At 37.8% G+C, this 21,166-nt stretch overlaps 1 non-coding gene across 1 annotated transcript; it reads right to left on the bottom strand.

Annotated features, from left to right (window-relative positions):
• Nucleotides 1-10,900: 10,900 nt before the first annotated feature.
• On the bottom strand, nucleotides 10,901-10,973 carry Trnav-cac (transfer RNA valine (anticodon CAC)). The gene has a single exon. It is a non-coding gene; the product is annotated as a tRNA-Val (tRNA).
• Between the last annotated feature and the right edge of the window lie 10,193 nt (nucleotides 10,974-21,166).

The raw sequence follows: 21,166 nt of genomic DNA, 5'->3' as shown, positions 1-21,166 counted from the left end.
AACTGGAGAGATCTTCCATGCCAAGTGATCGTGACTCAGTTACACTAGGTTAGGACCCATAGCAACCCCCTAGCAACCACAAAAAGTGTAAGACAGAGAAAATACCTGAAACCTCAGGTATTTCCAGTAGTTTTGGTGATTGGTAAAATGATTAGGCAACCCTACAAGTTTATCATATACACTCTTGCAATCCCTCATGGCCTGAACCAATCAGTTCAAATGTATCCACAATTTGAACTAACCAATCACCCTTACCCGACTTGTTCCTGCCAATGAATGTGCTAATCAATGTTAAGAGTTGTTGTTTGACTTTTCTGTGATGTGAAATGATTGGCTGTGTGATGTTGTGATGCATACAGTATCCCCCAAAATCTTATTAATCCTCACTGAACTAAGGGTTGGGACTCACTCTTTGGACCTCTGCATCTCGAATGGTTGTGATTACAGGCTGGAGCTTACAATAAACACTCTTGTGTGATTGCATCAGATTCAGCTCCTGGAGGTCTATTGGGGTCCCATGAATCTGGCATTAGAGGAGTTGCTTAGGCTCAGGCCTAAGGACATTCTCACACAACCCCTTTCACCTTGACAGATCTTCTGCAGATAAACAGAAGCCATAAAACATAACTCCTGTCTTCATAAACTTGATCTCATGAGTCCAGTGTAATTTCAAGTTCTGGTTCTAAAAACACATATTCATTTTCCTTGATGTTTTCAATAAAGCACACAGAACTCTTAGAAATAGCTTGGAAGGATAATAGTGTTATACTGCAAAATTTCATGAACTTTCATATTGCTGCTGTGTGTGACTGACCAGTATGTGAAAGGCCTTGGGGATATGTGAAAAATATATTATGATGAGCAGGCCCAGCGGCCTGCTGAGGGGCAGAGCCGCCCCCCACCCCCCTCGCCTGCCAGGTAGGGGAAGGGTGACCACCGACAGAAAAGGCCCAGTGGCCCGCGGAGGGACAGAGCTTCCAATCACTCCTGCAAGGTAGGCGGGCCTGCGACCCACTGGCAGAAGAGGAGCAGCCGCCTGCTGAGAGGCTGAGCCGCCCCCTCCCCCTGCGCCGGCATAGTAGAGGGAACTGTGACCAAACACAGAGCAGGCCCAGCGGCCTGCTGAGGGGCAGAGCCGCCCCCTCCCCCCCGCGCCTGCAAGGTAGTCGGAACTGTGACCACTATCAGAACAGGTCAGACCTGCAACCGAGAAACAGAACAGGCCCAGTGGCATGAGGAAGGGTAGAGCCGCCCCCCCCCCCCACGCCTGCAAAGTAGGCAGACCTGCGACCCACTGGCAGTACAGCCCCAGAGGCCTGCAGAGGGGCAGTGCCGCTGCCTGCACCTGCAAAGTAGGCAGAACTACGACCACCGACAGAACAAGCCTACCGGCCCGCAGAGGGACAGAGCCGCCGCCCGCGCCTGCAAGGTCGGCGGACCTGCTACCGACCGGCAGAGCAGGCCCAGCGGCCTGCCGGTGTGGTAGGCACATTGCCCCAATTGGAGGAGGGGCAGAGCCGCCGCCCGCGCCTGTGAGGGAGACTTTGCAACTATACAAGACCAATATAAATATATAGGGGGAAAATTCAATAGCACAACAGTTTCACCAAGTAGAAAGGAACGCGAACAGTATGAAGAGACAAGGAAAGAAAGGACCACAAGCATTGCAGGTCAACTCAACGTTAGAAGAGGTAATAGCTGCAGCAGATGGAATGTCAGATAAAGAATTCAGGATATACATGCTTCAGATGATCTGGAGTCTCAAGGAAGACATCAGACAGCAAAATCAGACAATGAAAGATCACTTCAACAATGAATTACATAAACAAATCCAAGAAGCAAAAGATCAACTATACAGGGAAATAGAGGTTATAAAAAACAAACAAACAGAAATCCTAGAAATGCAGGAAGCAATAAACCAACTTAAAAACTCAATTGAGAATACTACCAGCAGAGTAGAACACTTAGAAGACAGAACATCAGACAATGAAGATAAAGTATTTCAACTTGAAAAGAACATAGAGAGCTCAGCAAGACTGTTAAGAAACCATGAGCAGAACATCCAAGAAATATGGGATAACATCAAGAGACCAAATTTAAGAGTCATTGGGATACAGGAAGGGACAGAGTTTCAAACCAAAGGAATGAGCAATCTATTCAATGAAATAATAAGAGAAAACTTCCCAGACTTGAAGAATGAGACAGAACCCCAAATCCTAGAAGCCTACAGGACGCCGAATGTGCAAAATCATAAGAGACCCACACCTAGACACATTATAATGAAGATGCCCAACATACAGAATAAGGAGAGAATTTTAAAAGCTACAAGAGAAAGGAAGCAGATCACATTTAGGGGTAAGCCAATCAGGATAACAGCTGATCTTTCAACACAGACTCTGAAAGCTAGAAGATCCTGGAATAACATATTTCAAACACTGAAAGAAAATGGGTTCCAACCAAGGATTGTGTTTCCAGCGAAATTAAGCTTCAGGATGGAAGATGAAATTAAAACCTTCCACGATAAACAAAAGTTAAAAGAATTTGCAGCTAGAAAACCATCTATTCAAAACATCCTTGGCAAAACATTACAGGAAGAGGAAATGGAAAATAACAATGAAAACCAACAGTGGGAGGTAGGACACTAAAGGGGGAAAAATAATCAAAGTGGAAAACAAACCATGTTTAGTAACAGAAATAAACAAATATGGCTGGAAGAACAACCCATATCTCAATAATAACCCTAAATGTTAATGGCTTAAACTCACCAATCAAGAGACACAGGCTAGTAGAATGGATCACAAAACAAGACCCAACAATATGCTGCCTACAGGAGACGCATTTGATAGGAAAAGACATACATAGGCTGAAGGTGAAAGGTTGGGAAAAATCATATCACTCATATGGACTTCGGAAACAAGCAGGAGTATCCATACTCATATCAAATAAAATAGATTTTAAGCCAAAGTTAATCAAAAGGGATAAACAGGGACACTACATACTGCTCAAGGGAACCATACACCAACAAGACATAACAATCATAAATATATATGCCCCAAACAATGGTGCAGCTATGTTCATCAAACAAACTCTTCTCAAGTTCAAGAGTCTAATAGACCACCATACAATAATCATGGGAGACTTCAGCACACCTCTATCACCACTGGACAGATCTTCCAAACAAAAGTTGAATAAGGAAACTATAGAACTCAATAACACAATTAATAACCTAGACTTTATTGACATATATAGAATATACCACCCAACATCAAGCAGTTACACTTTTTTCTCAGCAGCACATGGATCCTTCTCAAAAATAGATCATATATTATGTCACAGGGAAACTCTTAGACAATACAAAGGAGTAGAGATAATACCATGCATCCTATCTGATCATAATGGAATGGAACTGAAAATCAACAAGAAAAGAAGGAAGGAAAAAAAATACATCACTTGGAGAATGAACAATAGGTTACTGAATGATCAATGGGTTATAGAAGACATCAAGGAGGAAATTAAAAAATTCTTAGAGATTAATGAAAACACAGACACAACATATCGGAATCTATGGGACACATTGAAAGCAGTTCTAAGAGGAAAATTCATTGCTTGGAGTTCATTCCTTAAAAAAAGAAAAAACCAACAAATAAATGATCTCATACTTCATCTCAAAATCCTAGAAAAAGAAGAGCAAAACAACAGCAAAAGAAGTAGAAGGCAAGAAATAATTAAAATCAGAGCTGAAATTAATGAAATCGAAACAAAAGAAACAATTGAAAAAATTGACAAAACTAAAAGTTGGTTCTTTGAAAAAATAAACAAAATCGACAGACCCTTAGCCATGCTAGCGAAGAGAAGAAGAGAGAGAACTCAAATCACTAACATACGGGATGAAAGAGGCAATATCACAACAGACACTTCAGAAATACAGAAGATAATCAAAAATTATTTTGAATCCTTATACTCCAATAAATTAGAAGATAGTGAAGGCATAGATAAATTTCTTAAGTCATATGATCTGCCCAGATTGAGTCAGGAGGATATAGACAACCTAAACAGACCAATATCAATTGAGGAAATAGAAGAAACCATCAAAAGACTACCAACTAAGAAAAGCCCAGGACCGGATGGGTATACAGCAGAGTTTTACAAAACCTTTAAAGAGGAACTAATACCAATACTTTTCAAGCTACTTCGGGAAATACAAAAAGAGGGAGAACTTCCAAATTCATTCTACGAGGCCAACATCACCCTGATACCTAAACCAGACAAAGACACCTCAAAGAAAGAAAACTACAGACCAATATCTCTAATGAACCTAGATGCAAAAATCCTCAATAAAATTCTGGCCACTCGGATACAAAAACATATCAAAAAAATTGTGCACCATGATCAAGTAGGATTCATCCCTGGGATGCAAGGCTGGTTCAATATACGGAAATCAATAAATGTTATTCACCACATCAATAGACTTAAAAATAAGAACCATATGATCATCTCGATAGATGCGGAAAAAGCATTCGACAAAGTACAGCATCCCTTTATGTTCAAAACTCTAGAAAAACTAGGGATAACAGGAACATACCTCAATATTGTAAAAGCAATCTATGCTAAGCCTCAGGCTAGCATCATTCTGAATGGAGAAAAATTGAAGGCATTCCCTCTAAAATCTGGAACAAGACAGGGATGCCCTCTCTCACCACTTCTGTTCAACATAGTTCTCGAAACACTGGCCAGAGCAATTAGACAGATGAAAGAAATTAAAGGCATAAAAATAGGAAAAGAAGAACTTAAATTATCACTATTTGCAGATGACATGATTCTATACCTAGCAGACCCAAAAGGGTCTACAAAGAAACTATTAGAGCTAATAAATTAATTCAGCAAAGTGGCAGGATATAAAATCAACACGCATAAATCAAAGGCATTCCTGTATATCAGCAACAAATCCTCTGAAATGGAAATGAGGACAACCACTCCATTCACAATATCTTCAAAAAAAATAAAATACTTGGGAATCAACCTAACAAAAGAGGTGAAAGACTTATACAATGAAAACTACAGAACCCTAAAGAGAGAAATAGAAGAAGATCTTAGAAGATGGAAAAATATACCCTGTTCATGGATAGGCAGAACTAACATCATCAAAATGGCGATATTACCAAAAGTTCTCTATAGGTTTAATGCAATGCCAATCAAAATCCCAACGGCATTTCTTGTAGAAATAGAGAAAGCAATCATGAAATTCATATGGAAAAATAAAAGACCCAGAATAGCAAAAACAATGCTAAGCAGGAAGTGTGAATCAGGCGGTATAGCGATACCAGACTTCAAACTATATTACAGAGCAATAGTAACAAAAACAGCATGGTACTGGTACCAAAACAGGCGGGTGGACCAATGGTACAGAATAGAGGACACAGAAACCAATCCACAAAACTACAACTATCTTATATTTGATAAAGGGGCTAAAAGCATGCAATGGAGGAAGGATAGCATCTTCAACAAATGGTGCTGGGAAAACTGGAAATCCATATGCAACAAAATGAAACTGAATCCCTTTCTCTCGCCATGCACAAAAGTGAATTCAAAATGGATCAAGGAGCTTGATATCAAATCAGAGACACGCCGTCTGATAGAAGAAAAAGTTGGCTACGATCTACATACTGTGGGGTCGGGCTCCAAATTCCTCAATAGGACACCCATAGCACAAAAGTTAGTAACTAAAATCAACAAATGGGACTTACTCAAACTAAAAAGTTTTTTCTCAGCAAAAGATACAATAAGAGAGGTAAATAGAGAGCCTACATCCTGGGAACAAATCTTTACTCCTCACACTTCAGATAGAGCCCTAATATCCAGAGTATACAAAGAACTCAAAAAATTAGACAATAAGAGAACAAACAACCCAATCAACAAATGGGCCAAGGACCTGAACAGACACTTCTCAGAGGAGGACATACAATCAATCAACAAGTACATGAAAAAATGCTCACCATCTCTAGCAGTCAGAGAAATGCAAATCAAAACCACCCTAAGATACCATCTCACTCCAGTTAGATTGGCAGCCATTATGAAGTCAAACAACAACAAGTGCTGGCGAGGATGTGGGGAAAAGGGTACACTTGTACATTGCTGGTGGGACTGTAAATTGGTGCAGCCAATTTGGAAAGCAGTATGGAGATTTCTTGGAAAGCTGGGAATGGAGCCACCATTTGACCCAGCTATTCCCCTTCTCGGTCTATTCCCTAAAGACCTAAATAGAGCATGCTACAGGGACACTGCTACATCGATGTTCATAGCAGCACAATTCACAATAGCTAGACTGTGGAACCAACCTAGATGCCCTTCAATGGATGAATGGATAAAAAAAATGTGGCATTTATACACAATGGAGTATTACTCTGCATTAAAAAATGACAAAATCATAGAATTTCCAGGGAAATGGATGGCATTAGAGCAGATTATGCTAAGTGAAGCTAGCCAATCCCTAAAAAACAAATGCCAAATGTCTTCTTTGATATAAGGAGAGTAACTAAGAACAGAGTAGGGTCGAAGAGCATGAGAAGAAGATTAACATTAAACAGGGATGAGAGGTGGGAGGGAAAGGGAGAGAGAAGGGAAAATGCATGGAAATGGAAGGAGACCCTCAGAGTTATACAAAAGTACATACAAGAGGAAGTGAGGGGAAGGGGAAAAATAATACAAGGGGGACAAACGAATGTCAGTAGAGGGGGCAGAGAGAGAAGAGGGGAGGGGAGGGGAGGGTAGGGGGGATAGTAGAGGATAGGAAAGGCAGCAGAATACAACAGACACTAGTATGGCAATATGTAAATCAATGGATGTGTAACTGATGTGATTCTGCAATATGTATATGGGGTAAAAATGGGAGCTCATAACCCACTTGAATCAAATTGTGAAATATGATATATCAAGTACTATGTAATGTTTTGAACAGCCAACAATAAAAAAATTAAGAACAAAGACTGAAAAAAAAAAAAGAAAAATATATTATGAATATAATAGGAAGAACTGTTGAGATTTTTTTTTTCTTTTTTTGCTTACTGTACACATATCCTGAGGTCAAATGAGGATCTATTAGAGGTCATTTCTCAAAGAATTTTATAATGATCATAAAGTAATAAATTAACCTATATATAATGAAATAAATCTAACATATATTTGATTAAAATTGAGGACATATATGGTCATGTCAAATAGTTTGCTGAATCATTTCAATTACAGTTATTTTAATGTTTTGCTTAGTATCTGCATTAGAGACATCATTGACCTGCAATTCAGGAAAACAGTGTTAATTCTAGCACTGAATTTATCAGGTTTTGTCACTTTGATATATTACTTATTGCCATAGGATCTCTTGTTTTTCAATGTATATATTTAGAAATTTACACATTCTAGAAATATTTAGAAAGATAAAAGAAAATATGTATTAAAAGAGTAGTTTAAAAGCTCTTTAAAATTAATATACCATTGCTATGGTTATTACATAGCATTTTCTTTTTAAGAATGTATTAACCAGCAATATGTATATAACAATAACATAATAAACAAATATGGTACAAACAAATAAACATAAATTAATGAATATTATGATTTATTTTATAATAATATTTGTAAAATATACTCAGAGGTGAAAATAAACATTTAAATAATGATACATGTACATGCCCATTTTTATTAAAGTATAGTGAAATACATCTATTTTTGTAATATCCTTTTGTTCATGAAACCATGATAAATATTATTATCAAATATTATTGTAGCTGTAAAAATATTAAAAATCCAAATTGTGCCTATCTCAGTAAATAAATGGCTTTTAGTGACTGAAATTTCTGAGTCTGTTATTGTGAAACACAGATACTCAGTAAAATAAGCTCTGAAGAAAACCTCAATTTGAAAATGTAAAAACATAGAAAAGAGGAATTAGAGTTGTTTTACCATGAGTTTAATTTAAAATACTTTTGATACCCGAACAAATACTCTGAAGTTTTTACTCTTAAGAAATACATGTGAAAGAGTACAGCAATTCTGTCTCTGAGTAATGCAAGCATAAGAGAAAGATGATAAGAATATTAAGTAAGCCTCAAAAATATGAGGATCATGAAATAAATAAATTATTGGCAAGAAAATATCTAGAATCAATTTTGATGTAAAGTCAAAACTAATAAGTATTCGAATTTACCAAATCTTAATGATTTAATATATTAGAGAAAAGAAATCAGAATTCTCAGGAAAAATTGAGAAATGGGTGTGCACAACAAGGTTTAACCACAGAAAATTTTATACATCCCCTGTGTCTGTCCATGTGTCTCTCTCACGTCTTTCCACTTTGACATAAAAAAGGAAGAACAATTTTTTGAGTAATTATATTTTGGTTTTAAAACAGTTAAATAAAATGGTTAGCTCTCTTTATCTATTTTTAGTAGTAATTTGCCTTAGTATTTCTTCAATAATTAATGATCACCCTGTGCTTGTTGCTCTTAATATAGAATGTGTAGAACCACCCAGAATGAGAGCACTTTTTAAATAATGTCAGAACAAAAATGCTACAGAACAATAGGAACTGAAAAAGAAGGCCAAAGCCAGTGCAGGACCACACAGCATTTAGCGCTATATCAGGGAGGAATGGAGGTGGTTTTAAGAGGTCTGACTTCCCTTAGCCAAGACAAAGGACAGACTAGTACATACTGTCTTAAAAAATATTTTTCTTTAAATCTTATATTTTAATGGATATATGGTAAGAATCCAGAAGTTGAATGTAAACTAGCACATTTACAGTCATTTCTGGGACACTTTTACTTCTAGTTCACTAGATTAATTAATTTTAATGCCTTTCACCATGTCCTAATTTATATATATATCTAGCTATGGTAGATAACTTTTTCTTATTCAACATTTATCAGGTAATTTACAAAGGACTTCATTACAGAATACAGTCATTTTTAAAAATTCATAAAGCCACAGATGAAATTGTTTAAAACATAGACACAGTAATATCACAGGATATGAAGACTGTGTAGACACCATGGTCTTTATATTTAGCTCCTAGTTTAAAGAAAGGTTGACTGTCTTGGATGTTTAGTTTTAAACCTTATTTCAAAAAACTTGAATGAACTTCTCCCATGTCTTTAGACAGGGATACTGGTGGTAACTCGTGGACAATTGTGGGTTTGGCACCTTTATTCATGATCACTTTTTACTTTGTGGAATGACTTTAAACTCTTTGAAGATTTACATTCCCACTCAGCAGTATGGTATTTTATTTTTTTCATGTTCTATTTCCCCTTTTCCATATCTCATTTCTCTCATTTTAGAATCATGTTAGGAAAATTTATTCTCCTTGTCAGATCTTCTGTTTTTGCGCTGAAGAATCCTTTCAACATTATCTTCCAGGTTTTATAATAGCCATCTATTTTTTTAAATTTTTTAATCTTGTTTTTAATATACAAATTCTCTGCCTTCATTTTTGAGTTTTGCACCTGGTGAGGTGTGATTCATTGATGTCAGGTTTGAAAAAATAATCTTTAAGTTATAAAGTTTCAATCATATATACTAAGATCAAGAAACAGTTTTAAAGTCACCCTATTTGCTATAATATTTTAAGTACAATAATTTTAAATGAAAAAAATATTTAAAATAAATTAATTTTCTTTCTCATTTGGCAATATTAATGAGGACATAATGACTCATTCTATTTTTACTTATAATTTTATCCTATTAAATATGCTTTTTCATTTATTATTCATGTAAAATTATTAATAGAAATTCATCACTGCTTAAGAGATATGAGTCAGCCAAGAGGCAAGTTAAATAAAAATTCATGTTTTTCTCCATACACAAAATAACTTTCTAAGCATACTTTATGGTGGAAAAAAAGCCTTTAAGATGGCAAGTAGCACAAACAAGTGTGCTGAAGGCTGAAACTGATTCTGAAGGCTCATGCCTCTTCCACAGCACACCATCACAAAATGAAGGTTTCTAAAGTCTGGGAGACTAAGGTGGATATTTTAATGGGAATGAGTACTCTTGTGATACTAACAAATTGTAGAGAAAAAAAAATGACTCATAAAAACCATGAAATGCAGGAAACCGAGAGTTCTGAGAACTATCTCAGATGTGAGCCACCCAGTAGACCTGCCTGACCATTAGATTTTGTTCACTTTAGACCTTTTAGAGTGGGAAATAAACATTGATTAAATAAATCACTGAGATGTGGGGTTCTAAGCAACATTTATTTTCTCAACAATACAGTCTAAAACATTACTCCTAATGGATTAAAGTACAAGTCTTTGACACATATTTTTCAAAGATTTTTAATTTTATTAGAATATACATTTAATGTGCCACATTCTTTTCCAAATCTCTTATGGAACAATATAAAAAAATTGACATTATGCTTGACCATACTTAAGGAGTCACTTCAAAAACTGTAGAGTCATTCCACTCATGCCAAGATAATATCATATTTACATAAAGAGTGAGTTTTTAGGTTGTTTGTGGTATAAGGTACAGATTATATTTAAAACATAAGGTACAGATTATATTTAAAATACAATCATTGTCAGATGAAGTCCTGATATATAAAAATAAAATCACTTTAAAAAATCCAAGCTAGGCATGGTGGCGAATGCCTGTAATCTTGGTTGGCTCTAGAGACTAAGGCATGAGAATTGCAAGCTCAAAGCCAGCCTCGTAAATTCTGCAAGATTCAGTCTCAAAAAAAAAAAAAAAAAAAAAAGAAAAGAAAGAGCTGGGGTTTGGCTCAGTAGTTAAGCACCTGGCACCTGTGGGTTCAATTCCTGATTTAAAAAATAATACTAATAATAATTCTAAATGGCATCACGAAAAACACAATAAAAATTTGTAACTGAACTTTTTTCTTTGGTGGTACTGGGGATTTAACCCAGGGCCTTGTGCATGTGAGGCAAGCACTCTACCAACTGAGCTATATCCCCAAACCTATAACTGAACATCTTACTAAACTCTAGCTTCCTTCTGTGACTTTTTTGCTTTTGCTAGTCCTTCTTTTATTCTATACTTTCTGCCCAAATTTTCTTCAGAAACAAACAAAAAAACCCTCATTCCTTCCACAAATTATCTTCATAAAGGAAAATACCTGGACATCTTCACCCCTTTGGTAAGGATTGTCAAGCCTTCTATTATGAGTTAAAAACTCTATCCTGTTTTTTAATTTGGTACTTCTGCCTGTTTTTCTGTCCTTTTGTTTAAACTTGTGATTTATAACTGCATAGTTACAATTATGGTTTACATTGCTTCCTTGCCTTAGAACAATTAAGCCTTTTGCACACTTAACTCTAAACCCCCATACTCATGCTTTGATTTTTCTTTGGATTCAGTACATCACCAGGGTGGTTACAGGTCTTAATGCAAGCAGTTTCTGTTTGATCTGGTCCTGCCTTCCTCCCTCTCATGTATGGCGTTCAATTTTTTTTGTGCTTGGTGAGACTTTTAGTGAGGTTACATCTCATACACCAGTTTTGATGTAATGAGATGCCTTTTTGCAAATGTTGTGGATGTGATAAGTGGATGTGATATTGGGACTTCATGGAGATAAGTGAATGCATGTGGTGAGCTGCTTCTGCTGTTTCTGCAGACTATGGTCGCCATTAGTAGATGGCGCTGGCTTCCACTGTGGTCTGTGACAAACAACTCCTTATCTAGGAGAGTTGGCACATGATTTTTCACCACCCTGTGAGAAAGCTCCACGCGGCAGCTTTGCATTGGGGCTTGAGATGCTTTATTAAGGCTGGGAGGGGCGTCCGAAGGGAGAAGAAGAAATATCAAGGACCTGAATAAACTGCTGAAAGAAGATTCCTGAGTTGCGTCTTCCTTGTGGGCAAGGGGTCGCGACAAGTGGTGCCGAGACCCGGGAACCAGAACTTTCAGCAGTCAGGGGTGGTGCACCGGTTAGTCCCAGGTAAATGGGATCCGCGACCAAAGCGGGGTTAGTCCCAGGTAAGTGGGATCCGCGACCAAAGCGGGGTTAGTCCCTAGTAAGTGGGATCCGCGACCAAAGCAGGGCAGCTCCTCTGTAAACACAGAGAGAGCCTTACATTTTATTGCAGCTGCACTGTGTACTTTCTCTTTTGTTTTTTGTGCTTCTTTTGTTGTTGTGTCATGGGTGCCGCATCTTCAAGTCCACTTCTCCTGGCCCTAGATGGCCTGTTACGTTCCAAGGGCTTGGAAGTGAAACATAGTACTTTACAGAGATTTTTACACAAGATAGATATCGCTGCACCGTGGTTTGCATTTTCGGGCAGCCTTACTGTACCTAGTTGGGATAAATTAGGCAAAGATCTTGACTTTGCTCGTGAGCAAGGCACCTTAGAGGGTGGTGTTATACCACTTTGGAAGTTAGTTAGAGGATGTATAACAGATGGTAAATGCCAAGAGGCTGTGTGTGAGGGTCAGGCTGTTCTTGAGCAACTACATGAGGAAAAATCTGAAGGGTCACATAGTGAAGTGGCAGAGAGTATCAAAAGTAACAGTAGTGAGAAGGCAAAAGAGCCTGAAGATAAAAATAGGAGAAGGCTCTATCCAGACTTGACCGAATTCAAAACATCTGAGGACACAAGCGGCTCAGAGTGTTCTGAGGACCTTGATATATTGTTGCAACAACTACACAAGATAAAAGTAAAAAAGAAGAAAAGGGAGACACAAGGCACGCATGCCTACTGTAAGAAGGGGGAGGGATCTAATATTGGTCAACAAAACTCTGAGGAGGAGGAGGTTGAAAATTTAGAAGAAGATATGATGCCTGTTGCCCCACCCCCGTATGTGGGGGGGAGCCAAAGTTCCGGGAGATCTTTTCATGCGCAAGTTTGGAGGACAGTTAATACAGATATGGGACTTGCGTACCCGGTGTTTCAGGACAATAATAGAGGAAGATATCATGAGCCTTTAGACTTTAAGATAATTAAAACCTTGGCAGAATCCGTCCGCACTTATGGCATAGATGCCGCTTTCACTCTCACTCAGGTGGAGCGACTTACTAGATTTTGTATGACTCCCTCAGATTGGGCTAGTCTAGTCCGTGCTTGTGTTTCCCCAGGGAAATATTAGGAGTCCAAAGTTGGCTGTTTAATGTTTCTGGCAGTACCCAAGACTCGGAGCGAGGTAGGAGGCTTAAAATTTTTGCAAATAATTCACAATTGTTTAATGCTACATTACCTTCCGCAGCAGTCTGTCTCCAATCTCCATTTCTGTTTCTTTTGGCTAATGTTACATTACAGGGGATGCTTAATTGTTCTAATGTTACTTGCTACTTGTCTGAGTGTTGGAATGGCTCCTGGACTACGGCAGTGATTATGAAAATTCCAACCTTTGTCCCGATCCCGGTTACTGCAGATCCAGAATCCTTTCCTATTGTTGAACTGATTAGAGCCCGTAGAGATTTTGGAATTACGGCAGCTATAGTGACAGCTGTGGCGGTGTCTGCTGCTGCAGCGGTCACGGCCGGAGTGGCCATGGCCAGTCAAGTACAAACTGCTGCCACCATTAATCAAGTTGTTCAACAAACTTCCACCATACTTGAATCCCAAAATACAATTAATCAACACATTTTGTCAGGGATTTTAGCTGCCAACCAAAGAATAGATTTACTCCAAGCTCAGGTAGAAGAATTGGCTGACTTGGTGCTTTTGGGTTGTGTTGACCAACGTGCACATTTATGCATAACCTCTGTCAGATTTAATGATTCCAGGAATGCCTCCCACATCATTGGCGAATATTTGGCCGGAAATTGGTCCATGGCAGCGGAAGACTTGATCCAGTCTCAACTAACCCAGATAGCTGTCTTAAACAGTACCCGTGTCGATCCCGTGACTTTGGGTCAATTCACCGATTGGATATCTTCTGCTTTTTCCTTCTTCAAAGAGTGGGTGGGGGTAGGCATTTTTGGTGCAATGTGTTGCTTCGGTATGTTCCTCTGTTTGTGGTTTCTCTGTCGCCTTAAGGCCCTCAGTGCTCACAATAAGGCTATGATCATACAAGCTCTTGCAGCTTTAGAAAATGGCAACTCACCTCAAGTCTGGCTTGCGCATCTTAAACAGTAAACCTTTGTCATGGTCGTTGCACCCCAAGTTATTATAACATTGCACTGGGATCGACATGACTTTCCTTGTTATTCTCTTAGTGTTGGAAAGCCCTTGCACTCTGCTGGTTTTACTGCCATTGCACGCAGATGGGTTTCCACACTAGTGCTTTTCTATCGCCTTAAAGTCCGTGCCTTTCTTTCAGGGTGCTGTCAATTTGTTTGTTGTTATTAACAGCCACAGTTCGGCCTCAGCTATCCCCCTTCGTCCACCATCGTCACGATACAGGATGCGAGGCAAGGCACTGCACTTGAGTGATCCTTGATGTGGACCTCAAGGAGAGCATGTCCTATTGCATGCGGGTTAGACGCGTCCACGCCCCGCCCCACGAAAAAAGGCGTCGGCTGATATGGCCTCGGATCTGGGGAAGGGCCCTCCTTAGGACTGAGCCATACTATGCAGCCACTTCTGCACAGTGGGATAGGACCTCTACTCTCGCCTGTATTGTTTTAAGAAAACAGAAAAGGGGGACTGTGGTGAGCCGCTTCTGCTGTTTCTGCAGACTATGGTCGCCATTAGTAGATGGCGCCGGCTTCCACTGTGGTCTGTGACAAACAACTCCTTATCTAGGAGAGTTGGCACATGATTTTTCACCACCCTGTGAGAAAGCTCCACGCGGCAGCTTTGCATTGGGGCTTGAGATGCTTTATTAAGGCTGGGAGGGGCGTCCGAAGGGAGAAGAAGAAATATCAAGGACCTGAATAAACTGCTGAAAGAAGATTCCTGAGTTGCGTCTTCCTTGCGGGCAAGGGGTCGCGACAAATGCAGTGTCTATCTGTCCTGCTATGAGGTCTTCTTCATGGAATAAAAACATTGTCTTATTCCTTGTTTACATAACTTGAATTGATGGAGTATACAAACCAAGCTTCATGTAGTTCTGATCTCAAAAGTTATGACCACTACATGTCTACATTGTATAGAGCACTTGATGCTTTTCAGGGCTACTTTACTTTAGGGAACTCTTAAAATATTCTTTCATAACATATTACTAAAGAAAACAGGGCTGGGGATGTGGCTCAAGTGGTAGCGTGCTCGCCTGGCGTGCGTAAGGCCTGGGTTTGATTCTCAGCACCACATACAAAGATGTTGTGTCCGACAAAAACTAAAAAAAAAGAAAACAAAATAAATAATAAATATTAAAATTCTCTCTCTCTCTCTCTCTCACCCTCTCTCTCTCTCTTTTAAAATATATAAATAAATATAAAAAAAGAAAATAATATTGGGCATGTTCAAATTTTTCAGAAAAATCTGAGAGCAATTAATAAAGATTGACAGATAATCAAACTGAGATTCCCAGAGTTTATCATAGTTTATAAAGTTACTAAGTGAGAAAACCTAAGATTCAAATGAAATCTAGCTAAGGTTTTACACCAAAAAAATACTATAATATTCACAATGTCTTACACCTAATACATTATGAGGCAAGGCTATTACTTTATTGGCTTCTCCATTTAATATTTTCATTTTAGAAACATTTTATTAGTAGAAATAATAGTATTTCTGATGATAAATATATAAGAAAATATTCAACACCTTCAACATCCACAATGTTCAATAGAAACCATGTAGAGTTTTTATACCTTTATATCAGATTTTTAGAAAATCATTTATAATCTGATAGTTAAAATTATTTTTTAAATTGTGCTACTATAAACATTGTTGTAGCTGCATTTTTGTAGTATACTGTGATGCCCTTCAGTATACAAATTGAAAAAGAAAATGTTATTTTTATACAAAATGGGATAAAGCTCATCATTAAAGAGAATGAAATAATGGCATATACAGGTAAATGAATGGAGTTGAAGAATATTATGCTAAGTGAAGTAAGCCAATCCCCCAACACCAAATACTGAATGTTTTCTCTGACATAAAATTGCTGATATGTAATGGAAAGGAGGGAGAAGAATGGGAGGAATAGACAAACTATAGATAAGGCAGTGGGGAGGAAGGGGAAGAAAGGGAGCATGGGGATAGGGAAGTGGTGGAATGAGATAGATTTCATTACCGTAAGTACATGTATGAAGACATAAATGGTGTGACTCTGTTGTGCATAAGAGATATGAAAAATTGTACTCTATTTGTGTAATATGAATGAAAATGCATTCTACTGTTTTTTTATAACAAATTAGAATAAAATCTAAAAAATTTGTTATAAAAGACTGAGCAAATTCAGAGGAAATAAAATATTTAAATACAAAAATAAAAAGCATGTTTATATATGTTGAAAATATTTTATATATTCCATTGTGGAGTTTGCAATACTCAGGAATAACTGTAACATATTATGAAAAAAAGCAAATACTTTTGAAGCAACTAAAATATATTCATTTATTAAAAAAGTAATATATTGTCTCATTTAAATGTATTCTCTGAGTGAGAGAGAGAAAAACAGAATACAAAGCATGATTAAGAAAGTAAATCAAAATAGGTTGAAGTGGAAAACTAAATATACAAATGAAGAAAGAAGTCTTAAGTACTAGAGAATCCATGGTAAAATTAAGAAAAATAGTGAATGCATGATAAGACTGTGAGGAATGACAGATTATTTATCCTCTGATAAATCTCTGAAAAATTTATTTTCTTGGGATAAATACAACATATGAAACTATTTCTCACAAGTTTAGACATGATTTTGTAATTATTTATCCATGAAAGTTTATTAAATAATATCAATACTAGATACTTTCTGGAAGTTTTCTCCAAGTCGATGAAATCTTTTATATATTTTAGAATGTATATGTGCATGTGCACTCCAGAACACTATGTATAAATGTATATAAGTTTTATCTAAGGTTAACTTTTATATGTATGTGAAATAATTTGATTCTTTTATATTTTTCTAAATACAAGTGTAAATAAAATATTTTTGTAGAAAATATAATGTGAGTGATCTGTTTACTTTTATTTTAAAGTGTCTGAATTTTTTTACATGACTGGCTTTACAAAGCCAGTCATTTCTATAATTTAAATAAAAGATGTGTTTGAGGGGGCTGGGGATGTGGCTCAAGTGGTAGCATGCTCGCCTGGCATGCACATGGCCCTGGGTTTGATCCTCAGCACCATGTACAAATAAAGATGTTGTGTCCGCCAAAAACAAAAAAATAAATATTAAAAAAATTCTCTCTCTCTCTCTCTCTCTCTCTCTCTCTCTCTCTCTCTCTCTCTCTCCCTCTCTCAAAAAAAAATGTGTTTTAGTAAAAAACATTTTAAGGATGCCTTCACTCAATGATGTATAAAATTCCCTATTAAAGAATATTGGCCATTTTTATTTTTTTTTTTAAGTAGAAAATATTTCCCATAAAAAGAAGCAATGGATGTTAGCCCACCACAGTACGTTAAATCACCTTTCATATAAACCTATGGCAGGGATGCTAAGAAGATTATATTTCAAAGCATAATGGATATCAAACATCAAATAAAACTCTAGGCTTCATAAAACAAACAAAAAGATTTTACCAGCATTTTTTATTTACCACAGAGCCTTCTCTCAAAGAAGTAGGAAGTCCTATGATAAATATTTCATAGCATACTCTTGGTGTCAACATTTCCTATTCTTCTACAATAATCACTGGAGGTCCAGATTTACCCTCACTGTCAGAATTCTATTTTCTTTTATAGGGTATGCTCACAAAGCAAAACAAAGAGGAGTTCATGGAAAATGACTTTGTACTCATATTTTCCTTACTGTATTTTTTTCTGGAAACAAACAGAAGGCATCTGTCTTCAAAATTGCTTTCACCATAGTTTACTACATTTTCTAATCCCAATATTGGACTGCAGCAATCTCTTCTGAGGGATCCAGTATTGAGGGTCTTCTTCTGCCAAACAGAGACTTTACAAAAGCTATGTGGAATGTGGATGAGCCATGTCATGTCTTGTGAGCTGCATGGCTTTCACATTTGCTTTCCAAAGGAATCAACCTGATGTGATCTAAAAGGTCCTGTATTATATAAATTCTGATTTTATTAGAAATTGGCCATCTTTATGCAGCTCAGCTAATGTGCTGCTCCTAATTGTCTCTGCATTAATATTGGTGCAACAAAAAAGAGCAGTGGACCTCAACTATTATTTTCCACCTGTTTCTATCCAAGTATTCTTCAAAACTACTTCAGTATTTTTTGTATAAAAAGCCCACCCCTCTTGTATAGGTTAATATACCAGTGGATTAAAAGGCACTATTCTTATAGTTTTATGACTCTAATTAGCTTGAAAGATAGAGAACAGGGTGCCACAGTCTGGCTGGGTAAATAACTGGGGGGGCGAGTGACAAGCAACTTGTGAAGGTTGATACAGCGGGAGCCACCTTATTGCCGGACAGCAGAGATATATATATATACTTAACTAATTACACACAGCTTTTCTTAATTAACATAAGCTAGATACAGCAGTCAACCAGTAAGGAATCCTCATCATCTTAATGATTACATACAGCTTAACTTAATTGACATCATCTAGACACAGCAGTCAATCATTAAGGAATCTCTATCATCTAAATGGCTTGCTGGCATTACTTCTCAAACCAATCGTCTTGGCAAAGTGCCAGGTGCCATCTTAACTTGTCTGTGGCTCTCAACATTTCCCCCTTTTGTTTAATTAAACAACAAGTGTGTGGCTTAGGGACCGTGTCTGTCTTAGGTTTTCCAATACTACATATGGTCCTTACCCGTCATTGGATGGTCTGACCTCAAATCATTAGCCTCCTGTCTTAGGTTGGTACCATTGTAATTGGATCTTACCTGTCTTTGACTACAGGCCCAAAACACTCAGCCATACTTGTGGATAATGACCATAGTGGTTTTTAAACAAACACCATAAATAATCTGCTACAAGCAGAAGGGGAGGATAAAAAATGTCACGATACCAAGCCAATTGATGGCTCCAAGTAAGAGGCCCTTGGAAAAATTGTACCACAGATGACACCATCAGCAAAGATACCCTGATACTACCACAATTCACTGCATAAACAGATAGTTCACAATGCATATAAGTAACACATAGTCCAGGTAAACCACAGTCCAGGTAACTTCAAAGCTCAATAAATTAATTAAATCACAGTCCAGGTAAGTTCACAGACCAGGTAAGTTCTGCAGGCAGCTGGCTTGATCCAAAGCCTTTTCCAGTTCTCAGCAACACTGGAAATTCCTCCACCCTCATCCTCACTGGCACTGGAATGAAGGCAGGAACTCCGACAATGATGGCTAAAGAGAATCCTGTAGCATTCCACTAAGCAAACAAACTTCTGAAAAATTTAGTACATTATCTCAAGGTTTTTTACATTTGAAATAGGCCTTAATGGTTCTCATTATTCATCAGCCTCCAGGTGTTGGAGAACCATTGTAGTTGTGGACATTTTAATGACCAAACATCAGGCATGGGTGCATCTTCTGCTGCCTGCTATAGCATCCCCAGGCAGCCCCAGATGGCCCCAGGGAGTGTCCTGGACTCAAACTGCCACCAGGCACAGGGAGCAAGAGCAAGACTGTGCCTCCAGGTCAGGTCTGGATTTGGGATTGCGGTAGTGGCATCCTGCTCCCCGGGTGGGGGGTGAGGAAGGGCCGGGCACTTCCGCCACTTGTAAAGTCCTTGCTGTGCTGATAGTCCTTCTTCCTCTGAGCTTCCTTCTTCTTTCTGACTAGAGTTCCTGGGCTTTTATCAATGTATGCCCTAACTGTTCTTGGTTCCACTGGGTAGCCTCCTTCCCTTTGAAATTTCCTTAACACCCCTTCCATATTTTCGTCACAAAGACAATAAAATACACCAAGACAAAACAAGACACAAACATACTGTATCAATCTTCTCCTTTTTCTTGAAATGGCCATTCCTCCTCTCACCCTATCTGCTTAGGGATGAGCAGATTTGATCCCGTCCTATCTAATTCTAGGGATGGGCAGCTTTTCCCCGTCACTTACCCCCGAGCATCCCGGGGCTCCCTGTATGGGCCACCATCTGCCACAGTCTGGCTGGGCAAAATAACTGGGGGGTGAGTGACAAGCAACTTGTGAAGGTTGATACAGTGGGAGCCACCTTATTGCCGGACAGCAGAGGTATATATACTTAACTAATTACACACGGCTTTTCTTAATTAACATAAGCTAGATACAGAAGTCAACCAATAAGGAATCCTCATCATCTTAATGATTACACACAGCTTAACTTAATTGACATCATCTAGACACAGCAGTCAGTCATTAAGGAATCTCTATCATCTTGATGGCTCGCTGGCGTTACTTCTCAAACACCTCCTCTTGGCAAAGTGCCAATGTCTGTGGCTCTCAACAACAGGGTAAATTTATTACCTACAGCAAATAATGCTCACAAAGAGCTCTGTATTATTCATAAGACTGCATTATTTTGTGGCATAATAATGCTGATAAATTATGAAAAAACATATTTTTTTCCAATTTATAACATATTGTTTCATACATATCAATACATTATGTTGTGGCCAGCAAAATACATATTATTACTGACAACTATTGATATGATTCAATAAAGCCCCAAGGGGTTTCACTGATAATCCTAAATCAGAACTACTTTTCCAAACAAAAAGCCACTTCTATCTCTCATAATATTTAGAGGAGGTTTGCAGAAATATCAGTGGTTCATAAGGAAGAAACTTGGGCAGAAGTCCTAGGAAACCATGGTAATTTCCTAAGTAAGTTTAGTGGGGAGGAAAGGGAGTCTTGTATATTAAAGAATAAGCCCTCTGTAGAAAATGGAGTCTCTCATATGAAGATTAATAAGTCTGATTTTCGAAAGAGAGTTTCTGTCATAGTTTGCTAGAATTTTATTTGGTTTCTCATCTTTCTCTTCTTGTGTCAGATGGTGAAGTGCCTAATTTTAAAACTACATTTTGAGATAAACGTCCTTAAAGAAGTTCAGAGATTATTCTATTGACTTAGAATTCCTCTGCAGTTTTCAATTTTACAAGTCATATTAACATTAAAATAGGCAGACTGCATAACCAAATGTTATTCAGATGTCTTCAAATATATTTAATAATCTCTTTTTTTATTACATGTATAAAGGAATAA

The sequence above is a fragment of the Marmota flaviventris genome, chromosome Y (genome assembly GCF_047511675.1).
Source record: "Marmota flaviventris isolate mMarFla1 chromosome Y, mMarFla1.hap1, whole genome shotgun sequence".
NCBI lineage: Eukaryota > Metazoa > Chordata > Mammalia > Rodentia > Sciuridae > Marmota > Marmota flaviventris.
The sequence above is the reverse complement of the archived record's forward strand: the minus strand, read 5'-3'. Positions and strand labels throughout refer to the sequence as shown.